The 13,305-nt window shown below is 35.4% G+C and overlaps 1 long non-coding RNA gene across 1 annotated transcript; it reads right to left on the bottom strand.

Moving 5' to 3' along the window:
* Positions 1–4,754: 4,754 nt before the first annotated feature.
* LOC141502921 (uncharacterized) lies at positions 4,755–6,480 on the bottom strand. Its single transcript, XR_012472719.1, has 4 exons — positions 6,420–6,480; positions 5,710–5,745; positions 5,433–5,606; positions 4,755–5,227 (listed from the first exon to the last, which is right to left on the bottom strand). It is a non-coding gene; the product is annotated as an uncharacterized LOC141502921 (long non-coding RNA).
* Between the last annotated feature and the right edge of the window lie 6,825 nt (positions 6,481–13,305).

Raw genomic sequence — 13,305 nt, 5'->3', positions numbered from 1 at the left:
GGGAGTCTCCTGAGCTGCACCCTAAGGAGCACTGGACAAAAGTGGGGGAACAGTGGGGGACCTCTGCCAGAGCGAGCATGTGGAGCCCAGCCCTTGGGGCACACAGGGAGCAGCTTGGTCCTTCTGCAGTCCAGAGCCTGAAACAGAAGCAGGCAGAGCCCATAAGGAAGAGCCCCCAGGGCATGAGCCCATTGAGCTGAGGGAAGGGAGTGAAGAGAGACTGCAGAACTCTGTCCTCTGCCCCTGGAACAGGACTCTAGGGCTCTGACCACATTCAGATCCTGATCGAAGTCTAGGCCCCCCCCATAGAACAGCAGAGCCCCCCCCCCCACCTCAGCCCTGTGGCAGAGGGAGGTGCTTATGGTCATTCACAGACCAGGAGGGAGGACAGAGCCTCACACACTGAGACCCTTGTGGGAGTGCCCCCAAAGCTCAGGAAGCACCCCCAAACCAGGCCCAGGCTGGGAAAATGAGCAAGCAGAGAAACAAAAGGAAGACTATTGAGAAATATTTTGCAAATTAGCCCAAGGATCCAAATACTCAGTCTGAAGATGAGGAAGCACAAGCTCCTGCATCTAAAGACTCCAAGAAAAAAACAGAAATTGGGCTCAGGCTATGATAGAGCTCAAAAAAGACTTTGAAAATCAAATGAGGGAGTTGGAAGAAAAACTGGGGAAAGAAAGGAGAAACATGAAAGAAAGGAAAAACATGAAAATGAAGTCAGCAGCTTAGTCAAGGAAATCCAAAAAAATGCTGAAGAAAATAGCATGCTAAAAACCAGCTTAGATCAAATGGACAAAACAGTTCAAAAAGTTGAGGAGAAGAATGCTTTAAAAAGCAAAATTGGCCAGATGGAAAAAGAGATAAGAAAACTCTCTGAGGAGAACAAATCCTTCAGACAAAGAATAGAATTCAGGGAGATTGATGAATTTACCAGAAATCAGGAATCAATACTTCAAAACAAAAAAAAAAGAAAAATTAGAAGAAAATGTGAAATATTTCATTGAAAAAACAACTGATATGGAAAACAGACTTAGGAAAGATAATTTAAAAATTATTGGAATACCTGAAAGTCATGATCACGAAAAGAGCCTTGACATCATTTTCAAAGAATTACTACAGGAAAATTGGCCTGATATTCTAGAAGCAGAGGGCAAAATAGAAATGGAGAGAATCCACCAATCCCCCAGAGAAAGAGATCCCAAAAAACCAACCCCTAGGAATATCATAGCCAAGTTCCAGAACTCTGAAGTCAAAGAGAAAATATTACAAGCAGCCAGAAGGACACAGTTCAAATATCGTGTAGCTCCAGTCAGGATCACACAGGACTTAGTAGCAACTACATTGGAAGCTCGTAGGGCTTGGAATACAATATACCACAGGCAAAAGAGCTTGGAATGCAGCCAAGAATGAACTACTCAGCAAGGCTGAATGTCCTCTTCCAGGGAAAAAGATGGACTTTCAATGAACCAGGGGAATTTTAAATGTTCCTTTTGGAATGGCCAGAGCTGAACAGAAGGTTTGATCTTCAGATACAGGACTCAGGTGAAGCATGGAGATTGGAGGAGAGGGGGGAAATATGAGGGACTTAATGAGGATGAACTGCATGTATTCCTGCATAGAAAAATGACACTGATAATACTCATATGAACCTTCTCAGTTACTAGAGCAGGTAGAGAGAGCTTTTATAGTTGAAGCACAGGAGAAAGCTGAATTTGAAGATAAAATTTGGTGTAAAAATGGAGTCAATAGAAAAAAAGGGAAATGGAATGGGAGAAAGAAAAAGGAGAGGGGGAATAGTCCAAGATATTTCACATAAGATTTTTTTTTATTACAATGAGCTATTGCAATGATATGGAAGGGGGGAGGCAAGGGGGAATGAGGCAACATTTGCTCTCATCAGAGATGGCTAGGAGAGGAAACAGCATATATACTCAATGGGGTATAGACATCTGGAGTAAGAAGGAGGGGGGAGCAGGGGGAAGGGGTGGGGATGTGAATAAAGGAGGAGAGGATGGACCATGGAGGGAGACTGGTCAGATATAACGCATTTTCTTTCTTACTTCTTGCAGGGGGCTGGGATTGGAAGGCCTGCCCAGGACCATGGGGCCAGATGGATGCTGAGATTAAGAGGTGGTATGGGGGCTCAGGACTTCTTGGCCCCAGGACCAGGGATCTATATGCTGAGCCAGTCAACGACCCTACAGCAGAGTCAGAGTGAAAGGAGAGAGAAAATAGAGTACATGGTAGTTGAGAAATAAGAAAGGAGGGAGTTGCAATCAGCAATGGCAACGGTGAAAAAATATGGAAGTAACTTTTGTGATGGACTTATCATAAAGAATGAGATCCAACCATGACAGAGTTATTGGTGTTGGAACAAAGACTCAAGCACATTTTTTGTTATTATTATTTGGGGGAGGGTGCAGGGCAAGTGGGTCTGGGTGGCCTGCCTGGGGCCACATAGCAGGGTGATCTTTGGGTGTCTGGGACCGGATTTGGACCCAGGTGCTTCTGGCTCAAGGACCAATGCTCTGTCTGCCACCCAGCCAGCCCTACTATTATTATTATTTTATTTTATTTTGGGTCTTTTATTTATTTATTTATTTATTTATTCATTCATTTATTTATTTATTTATTTGTTTGTTTGTTTGTTTATTTTTTGGTTTTTGCAGGGCAGTGGGGATCAGGTGGCTTGCATGTCACACAGCTGGGTGATTGTTGGGTTTACGAGGCTGGATATGGACTGTGGTGCTCGTAGCTCCTGGGCTAGTGCTTTGTCCATTGTGCCACCTGGCCATACCTACAATTATTACTATTATTTTTTTTATTTTAATTTTTTTCTCTCCCCTTTACTTTTTTCACCCAAGCAAGTCTATCTATATTCATGGGGGAGGAGGGGTATTTTGTTTACTTGTAAACAAGAATATTTTATTAATGTAAAACAAACATTTGTACAAAATGAGAATAAAAAAATAAATTTATACTTAAAAAAAATCATACAGCCTCCAGAGCAAAGATTCAAACCCAAGTACTTTGATACTACTACATCCATTGATCTTTCCTTTATCATATAATATTTCCTATGAGATATTACAGACTTTTATAAGGAACTTCAATATTCAGAAAGTTACTGTTGCTAGATTTTATGATGACTATTTACCCACTAGAAATTATTTTTAAATTCACATAACACTTGAAATCAATATTATCCACTATTCACTAGGTGTTCTATGTATGGTGTTTCATGTATATGTGTACTAGGAAATGGAAGAGTTTCAAATAAGGTATCAGGCATAATTCCAGATCTGAAGTGGTTTGTAACTTTAAAAAGATGTGCTTAAATATCCTCATGTGAAAAATAAAATTTTGCATGCAAAAATTGCTATCACTACTCACAACATATACTAGGTGTCACTCCATGCTTTTCCTTTTCTCCATTAACACAGGCATCCTACCTAGGATTATAGAAATTAAGGAGCGAAGAGGGAAGGGAAAAGTGGGGAATGTGAAGGGAGAGAAAGGGAGGAGAAGGAAGGGAGGAGGAGATTTGACACAATAACTCCTTTGTAATTTAGTTTTAATCATTGTTTTATTAAAATGTTATGTATATATGAAACTGTAATATGATGAGTTTTGCAGGGGCATGGGGGAATTCTCCTTCCTTTTTACTATATAAAAGCATGCTATGAGATCTTGTGCAAAGAGTTGGAATGAAAAAGAACAAGGTTCAAGTCCTGCCTCTGATACATACTTTCAAAAAATTTAAATATTTTAATTATTTATTTTTCTAACTACACGTAATGATAGTTTTCAACAATCATTTCTGAAAGGTTTAGAATTTTACATTTTTCTCTCTCCCTCCTTCATCTGACAAAAAGCAAGCTAATATAGGTACTACATGCATACCTATGCTAGACATAGATTGATATTAATAATGTTGTAAAAAACTCAAATCCAGTTGAAAGAAAAAAATGACATAATACACAAAGACAATCTTTAAAAATTGAAGATAGTAAACTTCAGTCTGTATTTAAAATTCTTCTCTAGTTATGGATGATATTTTTCATCACAAGTCTTTTAGAATTGTCTTTGATTGTATTGCAGAAATGAACAAGTCCATCATAGTTGATCATCACCCAATGTTACTGGTAGTGTGTACAATGTTCTTGGTCCAGCTCACTTCATTCATCATTAGTTCATGCAAATCTTTTCTGGTTATTCTGAAGTTCCTTCCTTTAACATTTCTTATAGAACAATGGTGTTACATCACCATTCCCTAATTGATGGGCATCCCCTCAGTTTCCAGTTCTTTGCCACTACAAAAAGATCAGCTATAAATACTTTTGTACATATGGGCTTTTTACCCTTTTATGGTAATTTCTTTTGGATACAGACACAGTCATGGTATTGATAGATCAAAGGTAATGCACAATTTTATAGCCCTTTGGGCATAATTCCAAAAAGATTGCATCATTTCTGATACATTCTTTTTTGATGACTTGTGAGGTAAGGGTAATTTAGAGATTGAAGGATTTTGGTTTTGTTGTTTTTAGCATTTTATTAGGGGAGGATTTTATCAGGAGAAATGAGCCTAGTTTTTTATTTCCAAAGTCAGTTGTTTATCCAATTTGTCCTTGTAATATGCATTTTAGGGTAAAATTATATTTTGCCTTAAATAACTGAATATTTATCAAATATCCTTTCATCTTCCTTTTTTGTTTTATTAAGACTAAAATAATGCATAAATTCAAAGAGAAGTATAAAATAAATTTTAATTACTTATGACAAATCATCACTAATTGCTTAATAGAGACATTAAAAACAGATCCCTGAAGCAAAAATGCATCATGCATTTACCAGAGAGTATAAGGAGAAAAAGAAATAATCAGAATTTTGTGAAGAAAATTATTTTTCAGGAAGATGTGGGAACCCATTTCCTTTTCATTCATTAGAGCTTAGTATGTTTTTCTATGTGACAGGGAGCTGGTGAGGGCATTAATAATATGGCTACATGCCATGGAAAGAGCTTGGGGAAGAAAGAATATGGCCTTGCTATGTTTATAAGAGGTAAAATAGACCAATAAAAATTGAAAAATGTAATCCAAAGAATCCAGGTGTTTCTAAATGGTCCAAGGCCTGCAGCAATACAAATAATCTGGATTTTTGACAGTTTTTCCCTTGTTCTTTTTGGTTTTTCATCTGTATTGATGACCTTCTTCATATCCAGCTAAGAATAAAACAGAATAAGTAATGCTCAACTAGAGAAAGTCAAAATATAAAACATCATATTTTTCTATATTTCTACTCTTTGTTCCATTCTCTTGTTTTACAAATGTTTAAAAGTTTCACCACCAAAGGGACCACTTAGGGAAAAGATGAGGAAACAGTGGGGAGGTATAAAGATAAAAAAGATAGGGGAACAATTTGTTTACCAAAAGTTTAGAAATTTGATGAAGTTAGAGTCCCCTGAACTGACAAACTTCTTAGATCATTTTACAGATGATTTTCCAAGCACCAGCCTTTGCATTTCTGCTAATGATGATAAACAGTTGCTGCAGGACAGGGAGCCATGGCTTTCCTGGGCATGAAGGTTTATCAGACTTATCCTAGAACAACAGATGGCAATTAAGGAACTGTGGGCATATGCTGATCTGTATCACACTCACAGGTGGGCCCCCCAGCTGTGTTGTTTCTGTGTGACATGCATACCTGATTAAAGGTGTTTCTTCCTTGAAGCCAGGTGTCCTAAGGAAAGTGGAAAGAGACAATGTCATAAATAGCTAAAAGCAATTTTTTTAAAAAAAGAAATATGCCCACTATTCATGGATATAAGCTGACAAGGTATTTTCTACTACCTAATACCTATAGAAAACATATGGAAAAGATTCATTCCACAATACATGTAAGGGAGCAATGCTCAAGCACTTCTTTGGCCAAATGTAATCCTACTCCATTCTTTGAAGCAGGCACAAAATATTCTAGGTTCAATAAACCTACAAGTCAGATGAGTGAGACTGAGGCAATGACAAATCCCATTCATGATCAGAAAAAAATAATCCAAACACTACCATGAAAACATCAAAGCTTTAGTATGTAGGTTGAGGCAAAAAAAGTACTTTCTCCAACACTCCCTATGTGTAGTATTGACATTCTGATCTAAATTTTTTTACCTGCACATTCTCTTCTCAACAATTTTGGAAGATAAAATGAGATAACAAATTTCTAAGCACATTTGCTGGCACATAAGAACTTCTATAATAGTATTAGTTATTATTATTATTATTATTATTGATAGTAGTAGTAGTAGTAGTAGTAGTAGTAGTAGTAGTAGTAGTAGTAGTAGTAGTATCTGTTCTCCCTGAATTTGACTGCTCCAAAAATAGGCAGGAACTGATCCATTCTGCATTTTTTTCACTCACCTTTTGATAAGCATCACCTTTGCTCTCCTCCCCAAGGCAGGTGTTGACATATGGAGTACATTGATCTGTTTGACTCCAGAATATGGAACCAGCAGCAATGAGGTAACAATACCAGAAAACAAGAAGAGTTAGAGATATGCAAATTTTAATAGAATTTCTCAAGGAATTATGTGTTCCCTCTCCTTGAAGTTCTTCAAGCATAACAATTAGAGATGTTCAAAGTATAATGGGATTTCTCAAGGATATTCTTCAAGTAAAGACTGAATAACCACTTAGCCAGTCTTATAGTCAAAAATCATTTTGAATAAGAGTTGGTTTCTATACTCTAGCTTGTGTTGGTCAATTATCAAGTTAAAGCCCTGCCTGGGGAAGATAGGTAGCAAAAGTCCTCACTGTGCTTCTTTTTATACTTAATCCCCCATCTGATTGTCTCATTTATTTCCCTTTAAACTTCTCATTTTCTTTTTCACCTCTCTTCTTCTTTGGAGAATATAAAGAAAGGAAGTGCATGATCAGGATTAATGGAAAAGACCAAGCTCAAGTTTTGAGGATCCCTCTGTGCTCTGGCTCCTGGATATTCTCTCTCTTCCTTAGGTTTTCATGAAGTTGATTTTTATCTTTTGATTGACCTACAACTTGTTTGTCCATTTCTTTGAAGTTTTCATTGCTGAATTAATATCTATACCTTACTCTCTAAATCTCATCAATTGTCTTTCCTGAGCTCTCTCTTCCCTCTATCTTCTCTCAATTACCTCTTCAATCAGTTAAAACATGCATTTTATAATTTTCTGCTTTGTGTTAGACTTTGAGCTATGCTCTGAGGCTAAAAAGGAATAAGCACACCAGTTGCTAATCTCAAGAAATTTACATTCTAATGGAAAGAGAATTTATCTCCCATTGTTCCATTGTATAGGGACATGCATATTCAATATAAACATGTGGGAGAGGAAACACTATGAACAGAAGAGAGACACCAAGAAATTCCACATACAGAAGGTGGTACTTGAGCAAAAGAACTGAAGGATGTCAGTTACCATTAATTAAATCATCAGTTCTTTGTTGATGACTCACAAATCTATAAATTTGGCCTTGACCTCTCTTGTGCACTCTAATTCTGCAACAACAATTGTCTATTAGGCATTATATAGTGGGCAATCCATAAGCATCTCAAATATACCTTGTCTAAAACCAGAACTTATCTTTCCCCCTAACATGTCCCTCTTCCAAACTTCCATATTTCTTTAGAGTACATCGCTATTCTTTTAGGCATCAAAGTTGACACTATTGGAGTCATTCTCATTCTTCCTCATCACACATATCTGTTTGGTTACCAAGTCTTAGAGATTCTATGCCCACAAAATCTATCCCCTTATCCTTAATTCACATGACCACAATTTTAGTTCTATCAATATATTTCACTAGTACTATTGCGGTTGCTTCTTAATTGATTCTGATTCAACTTTCTTCCATTTCTAATCCATCTACTGCTGCTAATAATGTTTGTCTTTCATCTTGAAGAAGACCTTGTCATCAGGGAGGTGATACCATGACAAGCACATGAATTGGATTTGAATGAGAGGGTGCTATAAATTACCAGCCTCACTTTCTCCTCCTCTGGCTTCCATGGTTAGATATGAACCAGGACAACAGGCGATGGCCCTGGATGTGAGAGGTTAAGTTATTTGCCTAAGGTTACACAGCTAGTAATTGTCTGAGGCTGAATATGAACCCAGATCCTCCTGAATTTAGGGTCTTCTAGCTGCCCAATCCATCTGCTTCACAGTTGTTGAATTAATATTCCTATAGCACTTATTACACATCTCAATAATTTCTAGTAACTCCATAGTGCCTCTAGGTCAAAGTATCGACTTTTCTTTTCAGTCTTCAAAGCCTTTCAAAACCTTTGCTCCATATGCCTTTCTAAACTCATTGCATATTACACCCTTTACTGTACACTTTGGCCCAGTCAACTAGTATTATTGTTGGTACTCTTTACACGACATTCTATCTTCAGTCTCTGTGATGTCTCCCATGCCTAGATTGGACTACCCTGACTAAGTTACTAGTGAATAGAGCCCTGGGTCTGGACTCAGGAAGATCTGAGTTCAAATCCTGTGTGAACCTGAGAAAATCACTTAACCCTCTTTGCCTCGATTTTCTCATCTATAAAATGAGTTGGAGAAGGAAAGGACAAATTATTCTAGTGGATTTGTCAAAAAATAACCCCCAAAACAAAACAAAACCATATAGTAGCATGAAGAGTCACATACAACTGAAACAACTGTACAATAAAGAGTCCTTCTATGTTAAGTTCAGTAGTACCTCTTGAATCCCCAACTAATAGCTCTTTTCAAAAAAATTACCTTGCATTTAATCACTATGTTTTTATACGTCATGTAATCTCTTTCAATACAATATAAGCTTCTTGAGGGCAGGGACTGCTTCATTTATATGCCAGGCACTGTATTAAGCATTTGACAAATATTATCTGATTTGATCCTACAAGAGAATTATGGTTTTTATGAAGACCGAATATGGTGAAGATTGCTTGTTGTTTTGAATCAACTTCTGATAGGATATTGGGAGAATGGTTGTACACATTCATGTGAAAGGAATATTAAATTTGTTCAACTTGGTCACTAAGGGCAGAACTAAAAGCAACAGATTATAGTTGCAAAGAGATGGATTTAGGCTTGACATAAGAAAAATAATTATAATAACTAGGATAATTAATGAACTATCCCTTTCCTGTTGTCATCTCAAAACAGCAAAGAACAGTAAAAAGAGGAAAGGAAAATTTAATCACAAGGAAAATAAAACACTTATCAGAAAGCTTTCCAAATGAGGTTCTATTTCAATTTCAATTAAAGTGTAAAAGAAAGAGATGAAAAATCTAGAAGAAAAGAATAAAATAGTCAGTCAAGAGACATTAAGCATCCAATTCATGCCATAATTATAGAACTACCTTGTTATAATACTGCAAGAGCCACCAGGGTTCAAGATGTGGAATACACAATAGATCCTCTGAATTATTTTAAAAAGTAAAAAAAAAAAAAGGAGGTGGAGAAGAAACAAAAATTGGAAAGGACAGAAATCATTGCCCTAAAAATATTTTAAAAAGCAAATGAAAGTAAACTTTTTAGAACAAATGTTAACAAATCTAACCAAAGAAGTAGACACTCTAAAAAAAGAGTTGGCATTTTCAGAACTGAAAAATATAGAGAAAAGAAAAACAATACCAAAATAATCAACAAATGTCAGAATTGGAATGACCCTTTAAAATTTATACAAGCCAAAGTATTTGACCTTGAAGACCTAATGCTATGAGATAATGAAAATTACTGATCTCCCATCTAAACTTTCTGAAATACCCAAATATATGTCTTTTCAGTAATTTGGAACTTTGCTCCAAAATTACAAATTATAACTCAGCCATGATGAACCTTAATGACCCTCATCATGATCTCTCATAACTTTGCCAGAGCAGTCAGGGTGAAGTCCATTGTCATTTGTAGTATTCAATATTGCAATAGAAATGCTATGTGTGGCAATAGGATAATAAAAAAGCTATCGAAAGAATAATAATAGTCAAGAATGAATGAAACAAAACTATCACTCTTTGCAGATGATTGGATAAGTTAATAACTTTAGCAAATTACAGGATAAGTAAAACAACATAAAGCATCACCATTTTATATATATATATATATGTATATATACATATATACATACATATATATATAAATTTTTTTCAAGTGTTCTGGAGAACAATATTGAACTATGCTCCTAACACAATATAACTGTGCGTGACCTTTGGCCTAGCAATATCACTACTATGTCTGTACCATAAATAAACTAAAGGAAGAAAAAAAGATCTACAAGTCCAAAAATATATATACAACTTTTCTTTTTGTAAAGAATTAGAAATTGACAGGGATACTCAACAACTGAGGAATGACTGGATAAGTTGTGGTATAAGATTGTGATGAAATACAATTGTGCTATAAAATGCTAAGGGGGGGTCACTTCAGAAAACCTGGAAAGCCTTATATGAACTGAAGTGAGAGAAACAGAGAACCAGAATATTATATATAGTAATAGAAATATCATAGCAATATTAACTTTGTTAAGACTGAGCTACTCTGATCAAGACAATGATGCAAAGCAATTACAAAGGCTCTGTGATAACAAATATCTGCCTTCAGAGAGATAACTGCTGAACTCTGAATGCTTATTGAAGCATCCTTTTTATTTCCACTTTCTGCATGTTTCTTGCTTTTTTCTTTGTAACATGGTTAACGTGGAAATTTATAGCATGACTTCACACACACACACACACACACACACATATATATATATATATATATATACATTTATATATGATATCATATTGTTTACTTTCTCAATGAATGAGGGAGAGACTGAAGGAAGGAAGAGATTTGGGTACTCAAAATTATCAAAATAAATAAAGTCTTCATTTTTGAATGAAAAAAAATGCCACAACTGGTTAGTCCAAAATGCTAGAGACCTTCTATTATATCTTATAATATTACTAACATACCAAAGGATCACTGAGTCTAGCCAGCTGTAATCCCTTGACCTCATCACATGAGCAGCATCTCTCCTATTAACCTCATACAATTTCTTGATGACATCTTTAATCCTAATTTTGCTCATTCATGTCTGCTGACAACTGCTAAGCTTCATTTTCTACTAATCTACTGTGTAATATGCATTTTTAATTCTTTGAATTTTGTCTTAATCCACGCATTATTGTTTTATAGCTGTACTGGTATAAGAGAACATTTTTTTTTAAATAGACCTTATTTGTCTTAGGGAATTTGTGGTCATTGAAGGAGGCTAGCAATTTCCTAAAAACAATTCAACCTACTCTCCTCCTCTAGTTTAAAACTCTAGATTCAATTAGTTTTCCATCTCTATTGTCTGACAAAGAGTTTTGTGTTGATAAACAGGTTCTATAGATTGTCCATACAGTGTCATATAAAGAATATGGTTTTTAAATCAGAAAAAATGAGTTCATACTTCAGCTTTGACAACAACTACCCATATGACTTTAAACAAGTGAGTACACCTCATATGTAAAATGAGAAGATTGACTAGATGGCTTCTTAAGGTCCCTTCCAGCTCTAAAGTCATGATACTATGTTGTAATCTGGGTAATAGAAAAATATATTCTTTATCTACTTACTCTTTGTTCCAAGTCAAACTCATTTGTTGATTATAAATATCTTCCAGGACGTTGTATAGTCTTCCAGAGTTTATTGCAATCCTCACAATATTATCCATATAAAAGAAGCATCTAGAGAACCTCTTTAAGCATGAGAATCTCTCTTTAACTTAGATTCTCACCTGGATGTTGATCAACGCCTTTTGAGAACACACATCTCCCTATTTCATGATTTATCTTGTGTTTATAATCAGAGGTTCAGTGGAATTTCTGTTATTGCATCTTTCAATGAATTCTAAATGACTCTGATATATGGATGGGAGAGGCCATACTATAAAATAGCCTGAATATCAATGTTTTGCTCTTATATAAATCAAAGAGTTTTTCATAAACAACAAATGTAAGCAGAGTGATAGTGTAAATTCTCAACATCTTTCATTCAGTTGTGAAATGGTAAAAAACTGGGTATCATAATTCATAAAATTATGCAAGAAAATGGACTAGTTTTATTGGAAATAGAGGATAAAAATGCATATTTGGTTGAAGGATCACCAGTTTTGATTCTCTTTGAAACATTATAATCAAACTCCAAAACTCAAAATTAAAGAAAGATTCTTGCAAATAAACCTATAGGATATCTTCACACAAGTATATTCAATGCAATGTTAATTGTCTAGGACTAATTTTTGGCCAAAAAATGAAGGAATGGCTTAGAAAATGATATCCTGAAAATCAAAGAAAATCGATTTACATGCCAGAGCTCAAATGTCAGGAAAAATGGATTTATGGTAGAGCTGAGCACTTTTTAATTTTAATTTCCTTAGATTCTTAAGGAAACTCGAGATGGAAGTGATAGAATTCTGAATTCAAATTCAAAAAACAAAAGAAAGTTAGAGAAGAAAAACCGTTCCATATAGCATGAAAAGATCAAGCATACAAATCAATGTCTATATACTACAAGATAGAATCAAGGCTCCTATTTTTCAGAAGCCTCAACTTGTCTGAGAATCATTAAGAGAAAAAAATGTTAATAGTGCAAACTGACAAAGGGATTCAAATGAATATTGAATATTGAAGGATGAAATAAAGAGGGAGGGGAAACAACTTGGAAGATACCATCACTGAAGAAAAAATAAACGTGAATCACTCTCCCCCCCCAAGGCATCATTTGTTCTTTGCCTTGGAAATATTTTTTTCTCTCTTCAGAAAAAAAAAAACCTATTCAAAAAAAATCCCAAGTGTATGGTGACCTGGTCACTGTGGTATGCTTTTCTTCATCTCCACCTTCTGTTGAAGTGGTGAAAAAGGAAAAAGTAATGGTAATCAAATAACTGACATTTTGAGAGCACTTTATGATTTATAAAAGACTTCAGAGAGTTTCCCTTTTGATCCCCACAAAATCCTATGAAAAGTCATTGATATATTATATATGTGTGTGTTTTGATAATTAATATCACTAAATACTATGATAACTAGAAACTTCTCTACAGAACTTCAATTATACAACTATCTCTCTAAAGTTTTAGATTATTGAACCAGACAATTTCAGTAGTGAGATTCACAAATACATACTTTTCTCTTGCCACACCCTCCTGCTTGTGATTTATTTTAACTAATAATTACAATGCCCACTTAAGGCCAAATGAAGATCTTTCATGGGTGTTGACAGGATTTAAAAGTTCCTGGATTTAAAAGTTT

This window comes from Macrotis lagotis, chromosome X, assembly GCF_037893015.1.
Source record: "Macrotis lagotis isolate mMagLag1 chromosome X, bilby.v1.9.chrom.fasta, whole genome shotgun sequence".
NCBI classification, from domain to species: Eukaryota; Metazoa; Chordata; class Mammalia; order Peramelemorphia; family Peramelidae; genus Macrotis; species Macrotis lagotis.
This window is presented reverse-complemented; position numbering and strand designations above follow the sequence as displayed.